The sequence below is a fragment of the Natrix helvetica genome (genome assembly GCF_964273705.1).
Source record: "Natrix helvetica genome assembly, chromosome: 2".
In the NCBI taxonomy this organism is placed as follows: domain Eukaryota; kingdom Metazoa; phylum Chordata; class Lepidosauria; order Squamata; family Natricidae; genus Natrix; species Natrix helvetica.
Genome location: NC_138552.1, coordinates 140,469,245 through 140,491,907, shown reverse-complemented (window position 1 = coordinate 140,491,907; position 22,663 = coordinate 140,469,245). Strand labels below are relative to the sequence as shown.

Here is a 22,663-nt window from a genome sequence, read left to right as displayed (position 1 = left end):
ACCGGGAAATGGCCCGAAAAACAGCCTGAAAACAGCCCCCAAAATGGCCAAAAAACTGCCATGCATGCCTGCCAGCTGGTCTTTGGATTTCCAGTGCTCCAGCACACACACATGCATGCGTATGAACGTGTGTTCAGGTTTGGGCACTTGGTGCTGAAAAGGTTCACCATCACTGCCCTATACCATTTCCTCTTGCTGCCCGGCAGGTATCTGCACAAATTGGCTTTAAGCTTGCTTGCTTGCTTGGTTCAGTTAGTTAGATAGATAGTTAGTAATCTATCTATCTATCTATCTATCTATCTATCTATCTATCTATCTAGATAGATAGATAGATAGATAGATAGATAGATAGATAGATAGATAGATAGTTAGATAGATGATAGACAGATGATAGATAGATAGATGATAGATAGATAGATAGATAGATAGATAGATAGATGATAGATAGATGATAGATAGATAGATAGATAGATAGATAGATAGATAGATGATAGATAGATAGATAGATAGATAGATGATAGATAGATAGCTTATAGACTGCCACAATCTATCACAACTCTGCGTGCCTTACAGAGTAAGACATGCTTAGACCAAAGAAGAAAGTTATGAAAAACAGACACCATCTAATCTATGCACAAGGAGTTTCTCTTCCACTCCAGCCCAAGGCCAGGGGAAAGAGCCAAGTTGTTGCTGTTGTTTAAAGCCAGGATTGGAACTATATGACTTGCCAGAGGCCGGTACCATGACAGAGAAGGACAAGTTCCTGAGTTGTACCAGGTGACAATGTTTGATTGATAGGACCTGATAGAAAGTACCAGGGTGGGTGGTCCTTCAGTGCTCCTGATCTTCATCAGTATTTTATTTTCACAGCAAATAAAACATGAGTGTCACTTGATTTAAAAAGACAGTGAAATATTGCCAACTATGATGGTACATTAGCTTCAGCAAAGATAGGGAAACTGAGGAGATGGAAAGCAAAATGAGTTCTTGTCACCTTGCAGTTCAAGTGTTAATGTTTGAGACCTGCTCTTGCAGCATTTGTCCCTGGCATCACAGCTGCACTGGGGATGTAGCTGCAGCACCTTGATGATCACATGGAATATAGATTTTGTAGAGTGCTCTTAAGTTGATATGGATGTGACTTAAATATTAGTTATGTCTTTCCCTCTTTTCTAGTTTTTGGGTATCTTGTCCAAAAAAGTATTCTAAGAAATGTGGTGGCTTGCAATTAGTTTACAATTTTCACTAAGGTTTTCCTTCAGTTATATTTCAATATTTTTTCTCAACCTAGTTACCAATAGAACTATCTAAATAGCTCCACCTGCCAAGTTCTTCGAGTTCTATAATTGAGGGTTATATTTAGGTCATGAATTCATTAAACATTTTGATTCCATTAAGTTCAAATCTGGAAAATTGCTGGTAGAAGGAGAGGAGTTGACAGTTCGATAAGATTGGCCAGGTCTGAATTTAGGAAAACTGGAGAAAAAGAAGGTTTATTAGAAAGCAAAATTGACAATGTATTGATAAGGCCAGTGGTGGGATACGACCAGTCCGGGCGTACTGGTGCCTGCTGGGAACACCAGGTACTGTTCCAGTATGGTGCTCTGGGGGGCCCACCCGCCCACCCCGTCTTCTTACTGCTATTTGAGCTGATAGGGGCATTTGCGCATGCGCACGGAGCATAAGGCACCTGTGCAACGCTTCACCGAGCAGCTGGAGCATCACGGACAGTGGGTACGCATGCGCCCTTGCTGCACACATGCACATGGTGGGCTTCCGGCCCCGTTATACCGTTCTGGTTGCAATGGGATCCAGAACCCACCACTGGATCAGGCAATACATAAAGATACTGCTGGATGCAGAAAGCAAACATAGTCCAGACTAAATTGACAGTTTAGCTCAGGTAATAGGGCATATGGAGTTCCTAACTGTGCTATATCTTAAGATGGTAACACTGAACGTGCTCTTCTACCAAAAATGGAAGATTTATCTGTGCTACTAAATTTTCCTAAGATCACTAGAGAAAGATCTGATTCAGTGAAGTTTATTCCTCCATAAACTGATTACTAATGTCAAGTGGATGATAAATGGCTGCAATTAAATAATTTCATTTCTACATCAAGAGATTGGATTGAGTTATTGACTGAGTTATTTTAAAAGTTGTTGCAGGAGATTGCTAAAAAGTGGTCAAAGAGAATTGGAATTTGTAAAACTGATTTAACAACCAAATCAGGCTGTCATTTCATCTACTTGCTCTAGGAATTGTATGAATTAATTGCTCACTCTAGAAATTTTTGTAGTTGCAGGGTCATTAAGCTTGGTCCATGTTTGTTAATACATTTAACAGGACAAATTTGTCAGTAAATATTTGGGGGGGAAGTGAAAATTTCTGATAAGTTCTGCAAACATAACTTCGATACATTTTTTTCTGAGTTGAAATTACCATTAAAACCTTCCATGAAATGAAGATGGTGACAAAATCAAGTAATGGTAATGAAAAACATGATCTCTTCATATTTCCAAACTCCATTCATTAAAGAATGTGATACCCCAAGGCTCTGTTTTAGACCCAGTATTCTTCAACGTCTTCATCAATGATTTGGATGAGGAGATAAATGGGGAATGCATCAAATTTGCAGATGACATCAAGCTGGCAGGAATAGCCAACACTCCAGAAAACAGGCTTAAGATACAGAAGAATCTTGACAAACTTGAACATTGGGCACTATCTAATAAAATGAAATTCAATGGTGAAAAGAGTAAGGTTGAAAAGAAGGACTAGGGGAGACATGGGGGTTGCCACAAAGAAGACGGAGTCAAACTATTCTCCAAGGCACCTGAGGGTAGAACAAGAAGCAATGGGTGGAAACTTATCAAGGAGAGAAGCAACTTAGAACAGGAGAAATTTCCTGACAGAACAATTGAACAGTGGTACAGCTTGTCTCCAGAAGTTGTGAATGCCCCAACATTGGAAGTCTTTAAGAAGATGTTGGATAGCCATTTGTCTGGAACGGTATAGGATTTCCTGCCTAGGCAGGGGGGTTGGACTAGAAGACTTCCAAGGTCCCTTCCAACTCTGCTATTGTATTGTATTCAGTGGTGGGTTTAAAAAATTTTTAGAACCCCTTCTGTAGGTGTGGCCTGTTTTGTGGGAGTGGCTTGGTGGTCATGTGACCGGGTGGGAGTGGCTTGGCAGTCATGTGACTGGGCGGTCATGTGACATGGGTATGGCCAACTTGGAAAATGTGGTGAAACTCACTTAACAACACTCTTGCTTAGCAACCAAAATTTTGGGCTCAATTGTGATCATAAGTTTTCTTTCTTTCTTTCTTTCTTTCTTTCTTTCTCTTTCTTTCTCTTTCTTTCCCTTTCTTTCTCTTTCCTTCTTTCTCTTTCTCTCTCTTTCTCTTTCTATCTTTGTCTCTCTCTTTTTTTACTCTCACTCTCCATCCCTTCCTTCCTTTCTTGTGGGTATCTCTCCCACTTTCTTTCTGCAAAGTGTGGCACGAGGGGCAGAAGCCCCCGAACCCAGCAGGGAGCGTAAGCAAAGGAGGAGGTGGAGAGCTGGGTGGAGGAAGGGGAAAACTACTGCTACTGCTGAAGCTGCATTGCCCCGCTGGGTTCAGGGACTTCTGCCCCCCATGCTGCGCTTTGCTGCTGCCGGAGCAAGAGGTCCGTGCAGGGCTCCATTGGCTGCAAAGCGGGGTAGGAGGGGCAGAAGTTCCCGAACCCAGTGGGGCAATGCAGCTCCAGCAGTAGCAGTAGTTTTCCCCTTCCTCCACCCAGCTCTCCACCACCTCCTTTGCTTAAGCTCCCCGCTGGCTCTGAGGCTGCAAGCACCCAGGGAATTGAGGGGGGGAAATGCTGGCCATCTGTCCCCCCTCCCAAAGCAACCTCGCAAGTTTTCAAGATCCTCTGGAGAGGCTTTTTTAAAAAGAACTGCCCGAAAAAGCCCCAAGATCTGGAGAGACAAGTGGTTGGTCTTTTGGGGGGGGAGGGAATCCTCAGAACCAGGTTGCCCAGTACCCTGAAGTGGTCCACTTGGGCCTCCAGCGGCTGCAAAGTATGGTACAACGGGTAGAAGTCCCCGAACCCAGGGGGCAATGCAACTCCAGCAGTTTCCCCCTTCCTCCACCCAGCTCACTCACCTTTCACCCGGTGGCTCAGCCAGCGGGGCACCTGCCATTTCACCTCCTGAGAGAAGCTTGGGAGAGATGTGCAAACTGCTGCAACTCGAGGCTCCCGAGGAGGACGCTGGACACCGGGGGTGGCGGTGTGGCCCCCTGCTGCTCCTTCTTCTGCTTCCAGTAACACAGGCTTCTTGGAGAGCATTACGTTGCAAGCACAGTGGCGCACCGATTCCAGCAGCTGCATTTTCCCTTGAAATTTACTGTCCCGGCAACCCAAAGGGGACATTCTCCCAGCGGCATCGCAGGCGCTCCCACCCTTATCTGGGAGGCGCCAAACTGCCCAGCCATCCTCACTTTCCCCCCCCCTGCTAAGGGTGGGAGCGCCTAAGACGCCGCTGGGAGAACCTTCGGATTGCTGGGACAGCAAATTTCAAGGAAAAATGCAGCTGCTAGAATCGATGCACCATCGAAAGTTCTCTGGTCCGGGTGCACCCGAGCTTTTCTGAGCAAGGGGAGACCGACGGCGCAAACTACCGTCCGCCTCCCCATGCAAGTCCTTTGCTAGCAGGCAGGTTCTAGGACGCCTGCCGCCATTAAAGGACCTTCCCGGAGTTGCTTTTCTGAGCAGGGGGAGACGGACGGAGCAAACTACCATCCGTCTCCCCGCGCTCAGGAAAGGAAGCCCGTGCAAGTCCTTTGGTAGCATGCAGGTTCTAGGATGCCTGCTGCCACCAAAGGACCTCCCCGGAGTTGCTTTTCTGAGCACGGGGAGACGGACTGTAGTTTGAGCGGTGCGGCCAGTGCCTAATAGGTCCTAGCAGACAGGCTGTGCTGCATAAGCTCCCAACGCCGTCCCCACCCCTGCGCCTGTGTTTTCTGTCGGCCAGGCATCTTAGGCAAATCCAGGGGCCTTGCAAAGGCCTTGCGAGGTCCCCAATGTGTCAAAGATGCCAGCCGTGCCACATAAGCTCCCTCCGCTGTCCCCATCCCCGCCCCCATGCTTTCTGGTGGCCAGGCATCTTAGGCAAGTCCAGGGACCTTACAAAGGCATTGCGAGGTCCTTGAACATGTCAAAGATGCCGGCCACGCCACGTAAGCTCCCACTGCCGTCCCCACCCCCGCGCTCATGCCTTCTGGTGGCCAGGCATCTTAGGCAAGTCCAGGGACCTTGCAATGGCCTTGCGAGGTTCCCCGAACTTGTCAAGAGACGCCAGCCATGCCACGTAAGCTCCCACCACTGTCCCCACCCCACGCCCATGCTTTCTGGCGGCCAGGCATCTTACGCATGTCCAGGGACCTTGCAAAGGCCTTGCATGGTCCCCGGACTTGTCAAAGACGCTGGCTGTGCCGTGTAAGCTCCTGCCACCATCCCCACCCCAGCACCCGTGCTTGCTGATGGCCTTGTGCTATAAGCGAGCTCAGGATCCTTGCAAGGCCGCAAAAGGTCGCCAGACTTGCTTATAGTGCAGGGCCGTGGCAGGCCGCTCCAGATGGCCTGCTGCCACTTCCTCCCCGCCCCGCACTTAGTTGCAGCTTACTTACCACCTCGGAGTCAGCAGGCAGCAATAGAGAGCCAAGCAGGAAAAAAGGTAAGTGGGTTTAGATATGGTTTTTAGAGGTGGGCGGGGCGATTGGTGAGCCAGCCAATCAGTGAGCGGTGGACAGGGCTAAGATAGTGTGGACAGGCGGGGGAGCGAGCAATGGAGCGGCCTCCGGATGGGTGGGGGTGAGCGAGCGAGCAAAAGGGCCGGGGCAGGCGTTCTGGAACTTACTTCCGGGTCCACCGGTGGCACCTCTTCTAACTGGTTCGGTAGATTTTACAAACCGGTTCTACTGAACCGGTAGGAACCCACTTCTGATTGTATTGTATTGTCATACCAGTATACTGAAAAACCTAGCCAGCAGTAGCCATGCAATAATATTAGTACCTCCAGTTTGTTATAAAGAAGCAAAAATATTCCTGTTGTAAGATGAATTAGGCATGATTTTTTAAAAGTACTAATTAGCAAAACCTCAGCTGGTTTTTCCTATTGTCATTCCATCACTTAAAAAAGCAGATTTCTTCAGAGCTTGTAGCAGATCCTGTTGAAGATCACGATTCCTTACAAATTGCACAAGGCTTGGAATCATGGTATAAAGGAGAATTGTTTTGGAAATGGTTTCAGGAGGCAGATGTCTATCAATAGTAAAAGAATCACTGCATTTGTTCAGTGTGTTTTAATTTTGGTGGCTGATATAAATAATAGAAGTTACAATGCTCCTTTTCTGATTCTGTGCAATGCTGCTGAGCTAACTTTGCTTCATGGCTTCTGTTTCTCTTTAGAATGGCATTTTCTCCCAAACATGTTTAGGCAGAAGAGCTGTTAAGAGAGGAATTGGTCCAACATTGTAATTATGGGCATTTCTTAGATTTGGTTTGGTAGGTAATGCCACAATGGTATTGAAGTACAGCATTTTTCATAGCAAATGAATCGGACCTGGAAGGTGAGGAGGTGATTGTAAATAGATGTATTAGCTGAGACATTGTTCTTATTATTTTGGTGGTATAGTTTATTATAGAAGTGATAAGTAAGATGGGAAGGGAGGTCGAATCTTTAGAAAGCCCCATATTGTGGGACTGCTCTAAGACTTTGATCCAACAATATGAAGAAAGGATTATATATAAAATATTTTGTTAGACTGAGAATAAATGATTATGATGGTACATAAATATAATAAATCAATGTATTTCTCTTCTGTGTTTGCATGACATATCTAGCTATATTAAGTTAATTGTGTTATGTGTAAATGATGGTGTTATCCAGGGGTGTCAAACAAAAGGCCTGTGGACTGGCCCTGGCCTGTGGGAATATTTTGGTTTGGCCCATGAGCTTGTCCTGGAAACAGGGAAGGACCAGTCCGTGGTGCCTGCCAGCGAAAACTGAGCATTTGAACATCCAAGAAGGGACAGGAAATGAGAAAGGGAAAGAGGGAAGAAAAAGATGGGAAGAGAGCAAGGAAGTAAAAAGAAGGAAAGAGGGGAAGGAAGAAGAAAGGAGAATGAAGAGGGAAGGGGAAGGAAGGAGATTATTATGAGAGGGAGGGAGGGTCTGAGGGAAGTCCTACTTTAGCACTTGGCCACCACAGGTGGCCCCAACACGAGTGAAGTTGAGCTGGCCACATCCACCCCCGCCATGTCTCCCCCCAGGTCAAACACAACCCTGATGCAGCCCTCAATGAAATCGAGTTTGTCACTCTGATGTTATCCATTCAGTAGTGTTTGACTCTTGGCAATTCTGTGGGCCATATTTCTCCACATCTTCTGATCTTGGACTACTACTTTGAGTTTTTCTATGCTCTGGCTGCTGTCAGCTTTGATGATGTTCAGCCACTGTGTTCTTTGATGGCCTCCCCCCACTCTAACTCTTCCAAACATAATTGCTTTAATCCAGTGAATATGTGTAAAAGGCTGATGCAAAACATACTTTGTTCCTTGATACCTTTATTGCTAATTATATTTTGAATGCATTTTGGAATAAAGCTATGGCAATGCTTGTCTGTTATGAAAATTGTTAAGTATCAAACACTTGAATATAAAGTAATCATCCAAACCAAAATATGTATTCCCTGGGGAAAAAAAACAGCCTCTTTGCTCCTTATATCTCCAAACCTGGTGTAGAGCCTTGAAAGCTGATATGGTGGTCTTCAGACCCAATTGATAGCTGCATATTTCAGTCCATTACGAATTTATGCTCAGCATCAGTCAGGGAATCCTCCTCTTTCCCCAAAGACTAAAAAAAGATTATCACTTTAGTCAAAGCGTTTAAATGTTAATTGCAAGCTAGGATGTATGCTTCTGTCCAGCTGAATTCTGGATTGATTGATGTGAAAAGTTTTTAATAGACTCTGAGGGCCAGGACGTAGCTATTAATGAAGGGTTCTAATTTATAAGAAAGTATCAGGTTGGTGGGAGGGTTAAAGTGAAGAGCTATTTTTATTCCTCCTCCTGCTGGGTGGTTTGGAGCAGATCTGCGGGGGGGGGGGGGGAGGCTGTTGGAGTGATGCTTTGTGAATGATACAAAATAGTTCCAGTGGTCACTTTTTATTCTTTCTTCCGTTTGACATCTTCCTCTGAGATTTTCTAGTTTTCTTGGCAAGTGGAAGTTGCCTGGAGCCTGCTGTCTTTTTCCTTGGGTTATCTTCAGTGAGCCGGTGTTCTCCTAAGACTTTCTAAAAGAGGAAGTATGAAATAAAATATGCTGTAGAGAATCAGCAAGGGCTAAAGACAGCAGAGAATATGCTCACTTGTATGAGCTAAATGGAACTTTAGAGAAAATGATCTTTGCTTAACCTGTCATTGGAAGAAAATAGGATCTTTTCTAGGTCACTTTCATAAATTTGACATCATAAAATACTCTCAGGTACAGTGGGGAAAAATACTAACTGAACAATGAATATCATCTTGACTATTCTCCATTTCCTCTATCCGTTTTTACTGTCAGTTATGTGTATGGTGTATAGTTCCTTAAAGTTTTAGTCGTAGACCAAGCAAATGGGCAAGTATATGACTAAAGGGAAAGGTTTCCCTGTACCAGTCTTGTCCGACTCTAGGGCATGGTGATTATCTCTGTTTCTTGGCCAAGAAAGTTAGGGTGTTGTCCGAAAACATATTCCGTGATCATGTAGCTAGCATGGCTATAGGCCAAAGGTGCACAGAATGCTGTTACCTTTCCCACTGAAGGGGTACCTATTATTCTCCTATGATCATGGAGACAGCAGCCAGACTGGTTTGCTCTGTCCAGTAACCAATTGGACTGAGTCTACACTTGTGATGTCATCGAGCCCTGGTGGCTCCTCCCAGTTTAGACTCAGTCCAACCTGGACAAGCTGTGAGAATTGATCTCTCTCCTTAAAACTTTTTTAAATTGAGCTATTTCATTTATTGGCTTTTTTTCTAATTTTTTTTCTAAATTTTTCTATCAATTTGGCTAACTTTTAAATTGGATTGAGAATTATTTTTCCCTTTTTCTCTAGCCGCTTTAGGGCGGAAGATTCAAACTTGCTTCCAGCTCCCTGCAGCAGCCTTGCGACAACGAGTTAGCTCCAGACGCAAGCAGGCACTAGTCAGCGTGGCACTGACTTTCAGCTCACGAGCTACGGCTCAGAGGCTGATTTGAGGCTTTCGGAGCGGCACGGAGGCTGGAAACAGCGAAGGGATGCCCAGGAGGCTGGTGGCGCTTCGGAGACATCATGCTAAGGCAATTGCCGTTGGGACATACTAGAAGCGTGCCAAAGGTAGCGACGGCTTCTTTTCTACTTGCGGAAGCATGCGAAAGCTGTGGTGGCCATCTTGCGGCTTGGGAAAAGCACGCGAAGATGCTGGCCGCCATTTTGATTGCCCAGCGATCTGGCAGTGTTCGCAGAGCAGCCCTGAGCCTTGGATTCCTGCCTGCAATCCCCAGAAACTCGTGAGATCGTTCCTCTTCTTCTTCAATTTGGGGGATTTGGTGCTGGCAGGCAAGGCTGAACAGGGGGCTATCCCGGATCGGGATCTGGAGGAGGCAGGACCGTCAGGAGTGAGGGGCAGCCGCAAACGGGCTGCAGAGTCGGGAAGAACTGTAAAACCCTCTAAATCTTCCACCAGAGATAAAAGACAAAATGCCCTGGAAAAGGAACCGCAAGAGGCCCAACAGCAGTCTAGCCAGGAAATCCAGGCCCCACTACCTCCTGCTGTGGGGGATCAGGCTGCTTCCCCTGGGCCCCCAACCCTCCCCCTGATGGGGTTTGCCATCACCTAGATGAATCTGATGGGGAATTGTCATCCTCATCATCCTCTTCCTTAGAGCCAGATACCAGGGGCAATTTCTTTGATCTCCCTCTTAATAGGGATTGTTCCTTTGAACAGGCAGGCCACCTTCCTGCTCAAGCCTCAGCACTACCTCAAGCCCCTCTTTCTTCTCCTGCAGATATGGCAGCCATAATCTCAGAAGCCATAAAGCAAGGCATTGCTGCTGGACTTCAGCAGCGCCCTCTTCCTGCACCATCTCGCAGTCACAGGCATAGATCACCTGGGGATACCCAGCATCACCCGCCTTCTGCTTCTGTTACTCAGGCTTCCAGCTTTGGGGAGCAAGACAGTCTTAGAGATTGGGACCTGTCTGATGATGAGGTGGCCATTCCGGATGCCCCTGCGTTTACTGGAGTATTCAAAACTGATCGTTTTAAATCCCTCCTACTAAAAGCAATAAAAGCAGCTAACTTACCTTCTTCTTCTTCAGCTTCTTCTACTCAGACATCAGCTACTGAGCCAGCTACCACTGATCGTCCCAGCACTCCGTTCACCAAACTTACAGTGGAAAAAGAGGTTATTCCTTCCCCCCAAATCTTCATGAATGCGATCCAAAAGCAGTGGGAATCCCCTGGTTCAGGTCCACAGCCTACCAATCTAGACAAACGCCTCTACAACGTCACTCCGGACCTCACCAAGTTTCTCTAGACTCCTCCAGTGGATGCTCCAGTCGCAGCCTTGTCTTCATCTACAGTGGTCTCTGGGGCTCCTGAAGAAGTCCTCAAGCCTGAGGAGAAAAGATTAGATCAAACCTTAATCAAAAGTTATCAGGAAGGTGCCTGGGCAGTTAGGGCCTCCACAGCCACTTCATTTTTCTACAGGGCAGCTCTAGTCTGGATTGAGCAGCTCCAGGAACACATTGCTACCACTGACACTAGATCACATAGGGATCTAAACAAGATCAGGGCAGCTTTTGAATATGCGGCGGATGCTTCCCTCAATGCTGCCAGGTTTGCTTCTAAGGCCATAGCCTTTTCGGTCATGGCCAGGCACCTGCTATGGCTCAAACCATGGCAGGCAGATATCTGTACCAAGTGGCGCCTCACAGCCTCCCCTTTCAGTGGCATTCAGCTTTTTGGGACGCCTTTGGATCCGTATCTCACAGAATCTAAGGACAAATGCAAAGTTCTTTCCTCTATCTATAAAAAGCAGGACAGTTGCCCCACTCCTTTTTACAGGAGTTCGCCCTTTCGGCCAGCGGACGGGGGATCCTCCTTCTCCCATCCCCAACGCCATTCCTTCACCCCCAGACAGGGATCTAATCAGGAGAGATCCAACCGGAACGCTCAGCGTTTCCCCACTAAGAAGTCTTACCGAGGGGGAGGAAATCGCCATTTCTCCCATCGAAAGTGACTATCTGGACTCTCTTCCAATTGGGGGCTGCCTAACGTTTTTCGCCCACCGCTGGGAGGAGACCACGGCAGACAATTGGGTAATCAAAACAATCAAATTCGGTCTGATACTGGAATTCCTCTCCACCCCCCAGGAACACTTTGTACCATGCCCTGTATCTCAGTTCCCTCGCAAGAGGCTTCTGATGGAGCAGGCCATTCAGCATCTGATAGAGATCCGGGCCATCCAACCGGTCCCCTCTCATCAGAAGGGATTTAGCTGCCCTGTTGGTGAGACATGACCTCTGCATATTCCACCCTGACCGTGTGGTTTTAAGAGTTGACCTGACATTCTTACCGAAGGTCAATAGCCATTTTCATAGGAGCAAGAATTGACCTTGCCTGACTTTTGTCCGAATCCTCATCATGAGAGGGAGTACAAATGGCACACCCTTGATGTACGTCGAGTCTTTAAGATCTACATCAACCACACGGCCCCGCTCCGCCATTCAGAGTCTCTCTTTGTCTCCTTTCGTCAGGCCTCCTTGGGCAACAAGGCCTCACCGTCGAGTCTCTGGTGGTGGATCAGGGCCTGTATTAAGATGTCTTATGAACTTCAGTCATTGCAGGTCCCACAGAACATTACAGCTCATTCTACATGAAGTGCAGCAACTACGGCAGCGTGATCTACGCAGTCTATCTTACAAGAAGTTTGCTGGGCAGCCACGTGGATGTCTCCCACCGTCTTCATACGCCACTACAAGTTAGACAAGTATGCGTTGGCTGATGCTTCTTTTGGTCGCAGGGTGCTGCAACAAGTACATGTGCCTTAACGTCTTTCCCTTATCGTTCCCACCCTAGTGGACAACCCATTCTTTGGTACATCTCAGTCTGGCTGCTGTCTCCACAATCATAGGAGAATGGGCGTTGGTTCTTACCTGATACACTCATTCTCTGTGAAGTGGAGATAGCAGCCAGCCCCACCCTTTTGTGCGTTGCTGTGCCTTGATTTTTGGGTACTGTGGAGAGAGTCTGCCTGCGCAAATACTTTGTTTTTGTTTCACAATTCTCACTTGAGTCTACAGTTTTTTTCGTCTAAACTGGGAGGAGTCACCAGGGCTCAATGACATCACAAGTGTAGACTCAGTCCAATTGGTTACTGGACAGAGCAACCAGTCTGGCTGCTGTCTCCACTTCACAGAGAATGAGCGTGTCAGGTAAGAACCAATGCCCAAACTGCTAGGTGGGCAGGAGCTGGGGTGAGGAACGGGAACTCACCCTGTTGCACAGTCTCGGGCCTCGAATCTGGGCTGTCAAGCTTTCCAGCTGACAAGCTCAGTGTCTTAAACCACTGAGCCATTGCCTCCACCACCACCATATAAATGTAGGGGTATAATATATATATACACATACATACATACATACATACATACATACATACATACATATCCTAAAAATGCGAGTTGTAGTTATAAAAGAAACAGACATTGTGATCTCCAGAACTTTAAAATATATTGCTCACTAAGCTTTCGTTAGCCACTGCTAACACCGTCAGAGTGTAAAAGCCATTAAAGAGATACCTGCCTTTATACAATGTTAATCAATTTGGCCGTTGCGTGCGTGATAGGCCCATCCACCCGCCTCCCACCGCATTCGCTTTGTTGTTTTTACATCAGGCATGTTAATCGATGCTCCTATTCCTTCCTCCCTTATCAAACAGCTGTCTGGCATTCTCTCTGGCTTCCTCCCACGTCTCCTCCCTCTTCTTCTGTCTCACAGGCACATCTGATATAGTAACCAGCTTCATTTGTTGTTTTGCTTGTGATCTTGTAACTGACCGGGCTCGTTCCTCACTGTTCATATCTATTATAGCTTGAGGTAATTCTGCCAGCTCCTCGACATTCGACCTGGGCTGGCTATGTCTTCGTAGTGCATATCTGCATGTCCAAAGGTGTGTGTGTGCTGTCGATCTCTACTCCCAGATAGAGGTTGGTCTCTGCTCATTCTGCTGGATCTTTCTTGGTGCCTCAATGCTTGGTAAGCGGGTAAGCAGGTCGATGTGTCTATTGATGGAGTTTTTGTCGGAAAACCAGGCTTCTTTCAATGGGCATCCCCCTTTTGTTACATTATGGGTAGCAACTTCTGCCTCTTGAAAGTTGAATGTATGATTGTGCTCTTTCATATGTGTCCAAATCTGAGAGCGCTGTTCTTTGCAGCAGATAGCCAGTTCATGTTCATGCACTCTAGTCTGTAGCCCTTAGCTGTTTCCCCTACATAGTTACTTGCACAATTGCCTCCTTTTTGGGTAATGCTTCTTTTGGGTGCATCACTTTAACGGCTGTTACACTCTGACAATGTTAGCAGTGGCTAAAGAAAGCTTAGTGAGCAATATATTTTAAAGTTCCAGAGATCGCATTTTTAGGACAAATGTGTATGTATGTATGTATGTATGTATGTATGTATGTATGTATGTACACACACACACCACGCACACATACACATATACACACCTACACATACATACATAATCTTGATCTCTTGTAAACCTGACTTTTTATTTAAAAAATACAGATTGAATTTAAGTCTGCCAACTATAAAAAGAACCCGGTTTATTCGGGGAAATAACATATTATATGATCTGTGATGTGATGCAATGTGATATGTCTGCGATGAATGCCCTTGTGTAATGAGCAATATAGTGAAACATGGTCAATTAATGACACACTAAATGCTCAGCCAAAGGGGTCTTTCTCTATCTTCCATACACAACATTGAAAGAGTGAATGCTCTGTATTTTGGAACCTTCAAAATATTTAATCTATTGGATTAAAATTTTTGATGGAGAGATATCTTCTGTATGTTCTGCTAATATTTTTTTGTATCCTAGATCTGTTTGTTAACATCTTACAAACAGTGATCCCCTAGCTATTAAAATAGGGAAGAGGAACCGAATGTCAAGAGTTTACTTTCTAGCAATTTTATACTGGTTGTCTTAAAATTGCTTGCAACTGAAAGGGAAACCAAATCCTCAAAAATCAAACAAGTTTCAGACAATAGTTGATATTGATTTGCTTGGCTTTCAATACCAGGGAGACAAAATCAGCCTCTAACTGGGGGACTGCATTTGGTATATAAAATCGATCTAACCCCCCCCCCCCAGATATTTTCTAAAAAGGAAAAATCTTACATGCAAACTTGTCAACCATACAAAGCTAGGGCAACTTCTTTTCTTCAGAACATTTTGAGTGCTGAGGGGAATATGTCCAGAAGTAATATTTTGATTATTTTTCAAGCAGACTTTTTTCATATTAGTAACTAATATCCTATGTAGTACAGGATCCAGCTACTTTGGGACTTCTTTTGTCTAATGGTATCTACCCACCCTAGTGGGACACGGTGGCTCAGTGGCTAAGACACTGAGCTTGTTGGTCAGAATGTTCGGTGGTTCGAATCTCTAGTGCTGCGTAACGGAGTGAGCTCCAGTTACTTGTCCCAGCTTCTGCCAACCTAGCAGTTTGAACGCATGTAAAAATGCAAGTAGAAAAATAGGGACCACTTTGGTGGGAAGGTAACAGCGTTCCGTGCACCTTTGGCGTTTAATCATGACAGCCACATGACCAGGGAGACGTCTTTAGACAGGCTTTGAAATGGAGATGAACGCCACCCCCTAGAGTCGGGAATGACTAGCACATATGTGCGAGGGGAACCTTTACCTTTAGCTACACACCCCACATGCTCTAAAAAGATGGGCATAGTTCAATATCTGCTTATTTTTGTCTTAAAGCTGGAGTAAGTTTGAGTCCACTCCAGTGTAAGTGCAATTGTATAGTTTTATAGGCAAGTTGACTATTGGGGTGTGTCAAATTTTTCAACTTTCAATTTCCAAACATTAGGGGTGCTCAAAATTTGTGACATGCCTTGGGGATTCTAAAAATATTTTAGTTACTTTAATACAGGGGTGTCAAACTCGCAGCCCGCCATGCCCGGTTTAGCAAAAGGGAAAAATGTCGTGCTATGTCATGTGACAATGCAGTGATGATGCGAGTTTGACACCCCTGCTTTAGTATAACTTACATGTGCTTGCTAAATAACTACATAACTATAACTTTTTAACTTATTGTTTCATTTGAATGTCAGTTCGCAATAGAAAAAGCCTTTTTCCATATTATTTTCATTATCTTGATGTCTCTAGTGCGAAAAATGTTATTCTGATCAGAATCTGGCTTGAAGTCTGAAATATTTCTGTCCTTCACTCTTGAGTTTTATGTGTCTGAGTTTGGTTCTAAATGACTGTTTTTATGCTTTCTAATATCTGAAACCTCATGGTTTGTTGAGTCTTAACAGTTGCAGGGTTCAGTTGACTAAATTAACTTCTGCTGATCCATGAATGTAAATGATGCTTGCTTGCTTTATTTATTTATATATATATATATATGTCTCAAATTCATTACTCTGGGCCAGCTAAATATTAAAATCAGCATAAAAATGTAAAACAATCTGTAAAAAAATGAGCTGACTGTTTCAATTTCTGTTATTCTGATTTCACCATCAAATAAAACCTATGAACAAGCAAAGTTTGGGGTAAATACAAATTTTCTGGAGTGTTTGGAAGAGATTCCACCCAAACATCCTTGGCCTATCAAGAGAAATTAGGGATAAAAATAGGCACAACACTATGCAGTTTTAGCCTGCCTAAAAGAGAAGCACACACTTTTTGTGTTGATGAGTATTAACATTCAAAGTAGGTCACAGTGCCTCTACTGAATATTTCTAATAGTATAACCCTCTCTGTTTCCAGAGTTTAATTACAACGGGGATCCCACAGGGTTGCTAATTTCATGTCACAGAGCTAGTGAAGTTTCTTGATTTAAGTCATATATATATGGGATCCAGATATGTCTGTCAAACCACAAATGGTAGCAAAGGAATGAAGAATGTTAATTCAATTGACTATTTTTCTGCTGTTAATGGTAAGTACCACCAGCTGCAGATGATCAGTATTGCTTTTCATCTGCCTCTGGTATTTTTCACCAGAGCTGACATGATTGATGGAGGCAGAATTGGAATGAAGGGTGAGCATCGCAACTTCTTTAGCCATTCTGTTTCTGATTGTGTTTTTATTACAGGAGTCAGCTTGGAATGTTTAATTACTTTTGGAAACTAGCAACTGCTGATGATGTCAAATGCTGATAATTGGTTTAGGGCACAGATGTGCTATAAATTAAGCTGAGGTCATCTCAGATAATTTGTGTATTATTGCCTACTTACTTGGGGTGGCGGGGGAGAGGAAGGAGGTGGAAGGCGCTTTCTTGCTGGCTTTCAGAAGAATTTCATGCCTCTAACCCAAGGTGATGGTTTTGTGGGTCATGGAAGTTGAATAACAACACATTTAAACTCGGAGGTATGAAAGCCACACTAGGTAAGAATAAATTCCATAGGAAAGCTAAAACTACTTTTATTGAGATGGGTAATAATAACTAAATCATGCAAGCCTGTTTGTGGGGTTCCTCCTCCTCCTCCTTATAACTTGAATTAGGTACTTGCCTGAACCACTTCCAAATATTTTGTCATTTTCTCGGACTTACGAAATGTTTTAGTCCCTTTTGCTTAGAACAGGGGTCTCCAACCTTGGCAACTTTAAACCTGGCGGATGTCAACTCCCAGAAATCCGCCAGGCTTAAAGTTTCCAAAGTTGGAGACTCCTGACTTAGAGAACAGTTCCTGCATATTTCCATCATGCCCACTTTCCTTATTCTCTGTGAGGTATTGGGGGGGGGGAGATACATCACATGTATGTTTTGGAGCATGTTAAAGGACACATGTGTGTAATTAGGATATTTGCACAATGCCTTAATGATACACATGTCATTTTTACATCACTGTGACTGGTGGTTGATATCTCCATCTAGATAGTGTTCTGTTTTTCCATATATAAGCGTTGCCTTTTTCATCCCAGTAGCTGTAGCCCACCATGATCCGGGAAGAGGAATGACAGTTTAGTAATAGCTAAGGTTCTCTATCCCTGCTGCAAAGCAGCGCTTTTTAAACAGCATATTATATCAGACAATGGACAGCCTTCAACAGTGATAATGTGCAAAATACTTTTATAATTACTAAAGTTACTGAATAATGTAAATCTTCGTAAAGCACTGCTCTCCAGAATATTAAACATTTATGTTAATTTGAAAAAGAAAACTTTAGGCCCTCTTTTCATCCATCAGCAATTAGATGCATTAAATATATATCCCTGTTTTTGTTGCATTTCATCCTGTTACATTGGCAGTGATTAGTAGGGAAGCTTAATATGATTCTGAAGGCAGCCTCGGCATTTTTAGTTGGATAGCCTGCTCATCTTCAGTAAAACGGTACTGTAGGACTTGGAACCTGTATAGCTGATTCATAAATCAAATTTTACTATGAACTTTTGTGGAGGTCCTCTCTCCCTCTTCCCCCCTCCCTTTTTTGGCTAAAGGTAATAAGATTGTGTACCGAGGATTTCCTCTTCTCCCCATGGAAATGGGCTTTGTGTGTGTGTATGTGTGTGTGCGTGTGCACACACACACACACACACACACACACTCCCATGTTTCCTTTGGATCCAAGACATTCTTTCTATACAGAATAAAATAAGCCCAGCTATATCTTATTTAGCATGTATTTGATCCAATATTGGGTAAACAGTTATGTCTTTCATATCGAATGCAGAATGGAAGGCTTCATAGTCTCGTCTTATACATGTTTTCATATAGAACCTGCAATATTCTATGTCAATTTGGAATCATTGCTCCTACGTAATATTTTTTAAACTCTAACTATGAGTCTCTAAAGGCCAAGTAAAAATGCCAAGTTTAGTTATATGTTACTTCTACATATAATTTCAAAGCTCTGCTCTGGTCTTTACATATAATTAGAAACAAACACTTTTCAAATACCAGAATCTATCAATCTATAATCTTATCCATCCACCCATCCATCCATCCACCTATGTTTTAGTTCTTTGTTTAGCATCAAGGTTGTTCTTTGGTTTTATATGGCAACTTCTTTTGCAGTTGTAATGTCTTTGGCAGATTTTATAAACTAATATTTTGTGTTAGCGCAGCTACTACTGTATAGTCATTTGAACTCCTTTATTACATTCCTTTTTCTTGATTTAAAGAGTTATGTTGCTCATTAAACTCACGCTCATGCATGGGAATCGGTTATGAACTTGTTGTGGCCTGCATGGATTGAACAAACAAGCAAAATTTGTTAACAACTCCATTAGCACAGTTCCTTTTCATCAGGCTTGGATTCTACCTAATGTACCACTAACCATTATTTTCTCACCTAGTTTGCTCAGCAGTGACAGATAATAGATGAAGCCATTACAAATATATTTGACACTGCATCCCTGAAGATGTGAAAATTGAAGTCTCTCATCATGATTTAAAATGTGTGTTCACTTGCTTAAATGAGGTGGAAGACGTAGCAGTGGAAATAAAGCAAGCCAGATTTCTAAAAACACTGGGCTGGCTGTTACTCGGGTTAATATACTGCATCACGCCCATATAGAGCCATCTGAAGATAGCTTAGGTTGAATTTGTGCTTAATCAAATGTTCTTGTGGCATGATTTTTTCCTGTGATGTGACATTCAATAACATGTGTCTGTCCTTGGAAATGGAATTTCATTGGGCTTCATAAAAACATATATTACTTTCTCTTTGTTTCATCTATTTTTTGAATTATGGTATTAACGTGAAGATGGTCCTTTGCAGTAAAGTTGGTAGTGGTTTGTGAGAATTAAGGCAAACATTTCAATTTGCCCCTGTAATATGAGGGAGCTCAGAAACTGACCAGGATGGCTGACTCACAGCTGATAGTGGTAGCTCCTTTCCTCCTTCCTTTATCATTCCACTCCTCCACTATGGGTCTTACCAGAGACCTCCGGAGAAAGTATTTTTTAAAGGTTGAAGGTGTGGGATCATGAAAATGAGTTCGGGGCCCTTTGTTCTGGTAGGACCCAAAGTTAATGTCTTCTTTCCCTACACTATTTTAGCCCTTAGGTCCCGTGCCCCCCAATTTCAGTGCGTACTCTCTCATTTGTTTTGTGCTCTTGATAATTGAGTGCCTACCCAGTTACAAATGAGAACAGTTTGGGTTAAATTATGTATTTCTGTATTTTCTCTCTCTTTTTGCAAAAAGGCAAATTGTACGTATAACACAAGGTTTATAAATGAATGAAGTACACTGTTGTGGATATGGCCCATTCCTTAGGAAATGACGTAGAAATCTAAATTAAGCTTGAAACACCATGGCTTTTCCAATTTTCACAGAAAGGAATCATTTGTAAGTAAGAGAAGCATTGAGGCTACAAAGATAATTGTATTTTAATTTAAGTGGCCAAACTATTTCCTAGTATTTTGTTTTCTTAGTATATTCTGCCTTAGATCCTATTATATCAACAGCCCTGTGCATCCTCTTTGTCAAGCTTCCCTTCTCGCACTCTGCCTGATCCTTGCTCAGCCTCCCTTGAACTCTTACACACCTTCCCTGACCTTTTCTGTGCCTCCCTTGCACTCTCACAAAAACACCTTTCCAAAGCTCCCCATGCCTCCCTTGTGCCGACCTGCCTCACTGTGCACCCTCCCCAAGCTTTGCTGTGTCTCCCTCGCTCCCTTGCATATTAGTTCATGCCCTCGCCTACCTTCCATCCTCTATCTTCCAGCTTGTTTTGCAAGCTACATTTTACTGGTTTCCCCACTGACTTGATTTATGGGAAACCAGCAGGAAGTTTTCTTGCCTAATGACCATCGGATTTGGTTAACAACGGCAATTGGGATTGCAGAGATTGCCATTGCTAAGTGAAACGTTTGTGCTTTATGTGTATGTCTCGGTATATGTCTCTGTTATATGTTTGTTTTGTCCACATATTTATTTCATATGTTTCGTTGTACGCCGCCCCGAGTCCTTCGGGAGAGGGTGCGGCTAAGAAATAAATATTTATTATTATTATTATTATTATTATTATTATTATTATTATTATTATTATTATTATTATTATTATTATTATTATTAATTCAGCTCTGCAAAACAGAATTCCCAGTTTTGTGTGTGGCCCCTTGGGAAAATTAATTGCCCTGCCCTGATCTAAGTTCTAGAAAATGTACACTTTTTACTACCTATGTTCTCCTATGGACTGCATAGAAAAACCTATCTACTTCTTGCTTTCCTCTAAACTGACCTTCTAGCTGGAATACACTGAACTTTTCTTTGCCTATTGATTTATTTTTGAAAATGCACCGTGAATGGCTGCCATTTTAACTTATGAACTCTGGGTAGCTAACAACAATCAACAAAAAAGGATATCCTAAAACCTTTATAATGGTATAGAAGCATCTGGAGAGAGCATGAAATAACTAGGTTTACAGCACAAATCTTTTCATCATCTTTAAGTTATCTTCTTATTAGTTTGCAGCTTTCTTGCAATATCCCAGGAAGCATTAAGACAGATAGACAGGTTTCTACTGACAGTGTGAAAGTCCCAGAGATTAATCTGGAGAATTATTTTTATATAGTTGTGCAGTAGAGTAGAATAAGGAGAAAATAACTCATTTGTCCAATTTATGTTATTTGCTAAATGGCAAACATTCTCTTAGCTATTTTTAGGTTCTGTAACAACACTGAAATAAGTGCAAGCTTCAAAAAAAGCTTCAGATAGTCCTCACTTACTGAATTAAATTGGATCCAGCAACTCTATCTCTAAGCAACGTTGTGACCATGTTGGATAACGGTGTTAGTTCCACTGAGATCATTTAGCAAACCACCCACAATTGTTAAGAGCAATGTCACTTAATTGTGACTTACAACTTTCTTCTGGTGTCCCCATTGACTTTGCCTGTTGAAAGCCACAAATGATGATTAAATGGGTATGGGATGCTGCAGCCATTGTAAATGCACATTGGTTGTGAATTGCAATTGCAATCACATGACTGGGGGCATGTTGTGATGGCTGCAAGTTCAAAGACTGGTCATAAATCTCCTTTTTTCAGTGCTGTCGTAACTTTGAATGGTCACTGAACGAGCAGTCAGTAAGTGAGGACTACCAATATTGCTCTCCCACATAGATGAAAAATGCTGAACTATATCACTGGAAACTATGCAAAACATAAGGGCAATAACAAATACTTGGAAAATATAATTTACTGTTGGCTTGTTTGTCCTGGGCCTGTGGCTGCATTTCCTACTAAGTGAAATGCAAAGCACCAAATGCAAATTCCAGAGCTTCAGAAGACAAGACAAGAAGCAATAGTTGGAAGAGCAGCAACCCAGAACTAAGGAGAAACTTCCTAACAGTGAGAACAATTAACCAGTGGAACGGCTTGCCTTCAGAAGTTGTGGATGTTTCATCACTGGAGGCTTTTAAGAAGATACTGGACAGCAATTGGTTAGATGGTAAGGTCTCCTGCTTGAGCTGGGGGTTGGACTAGACCAAGGTCCCTTGCAACTATGATATTCTGATTATTGGGGGAGTGAAAATATCCTAATAAACCAATTTCTGTCCTATCACAGTGTTTCCACTTGATCTCCACACTTTGCCCTTGGCTTGCATGCTTGCTTGTGTTCAGCAATATTCAGCCTGGTTGTTGAAACTGGGTGTTCAGTGCACCTAAATTGTACTGTTCGGGAAAATGTTGCCTGAAATCATGGGTGCTACAAATGCTTTAGTATTATTTGGGAGAGTTAGAGATGGGCAAGATATAAACTGTAGTATCCATTGACTCGTGCCTGGTTCTTGCTAGAAAGCAAATGTCTTTTGATGTGTATGACTTAAAAATATTGACGTTGACCTGATGGAATTGCGCAGGAAGATTATGCACTATTCGTGTAGAAGAAATGTTTAATACGGGGAAAGACGTAGTCAGATGAACACTTATTTATAGTCTGATGTCACAGATTGATTAAATAGGCGAGTAGGACATTGTGAACTTGTGCAGTTGATGGTTTTCCCTTCATGCCAGACCTTAAGCATTTGAAATCCTTGCTTTTCTTTGCCAGTTCACAACCATATTTCCAAAACCTAACAGCTTGAATGAAATAGCATTTCCAGATCTCTGCCTGTTGAACCTGAAACAAACTCCTACATTAACAAAGATATTGGCAGCCATGCCTGTATTCAGGGGTTTGCAAACCTCTATACCTCCACCTCCTACCAGCAATATATCTATTCTGGGTTTTCTCTAGGCTCAATAAACGTAAAGCCTCTCATAAATAGATAATGTGCAATAATGTGAAGTGCTGGCGGCTCTGTGTCTGAAAACAACCACATTTCCTAATATTTAATTTTTCATCCAGCTATTTCATTTAGACCTATGTTTCTATGCTTTTGATTTATTGC

At 43.2% G+C, this 22,663-nt stretch overlaps 1 protein-coding gene across 3 annotated transcripts in view; it reads left to right on the top strand.

The window, feature by feature from the left end:
- The window catches only part of KLHL29 (kelch like family member 29), a 495,400-nt gene that overhangs the window by 68,031 nt on the left and 404,706 nt on the right, over positions 1-22,663 (top strand). Inside the window, exon 1 of one of the 3 annotated variants that reach the window (XM_081940650.1) lies at positions 16,687-16,707. The exons of the other annotated variants lie outside the window; for them this stretch is intronic. The gene's annotated coding sequence lies outside the window, so the exon portion shown is untranslated. Of the gene's footprint in view, positions 1-16,686; positions 16,708-22,663 lie in introns of those variants that run through there. 3 annotated transcript variants of the gene reach the window in all.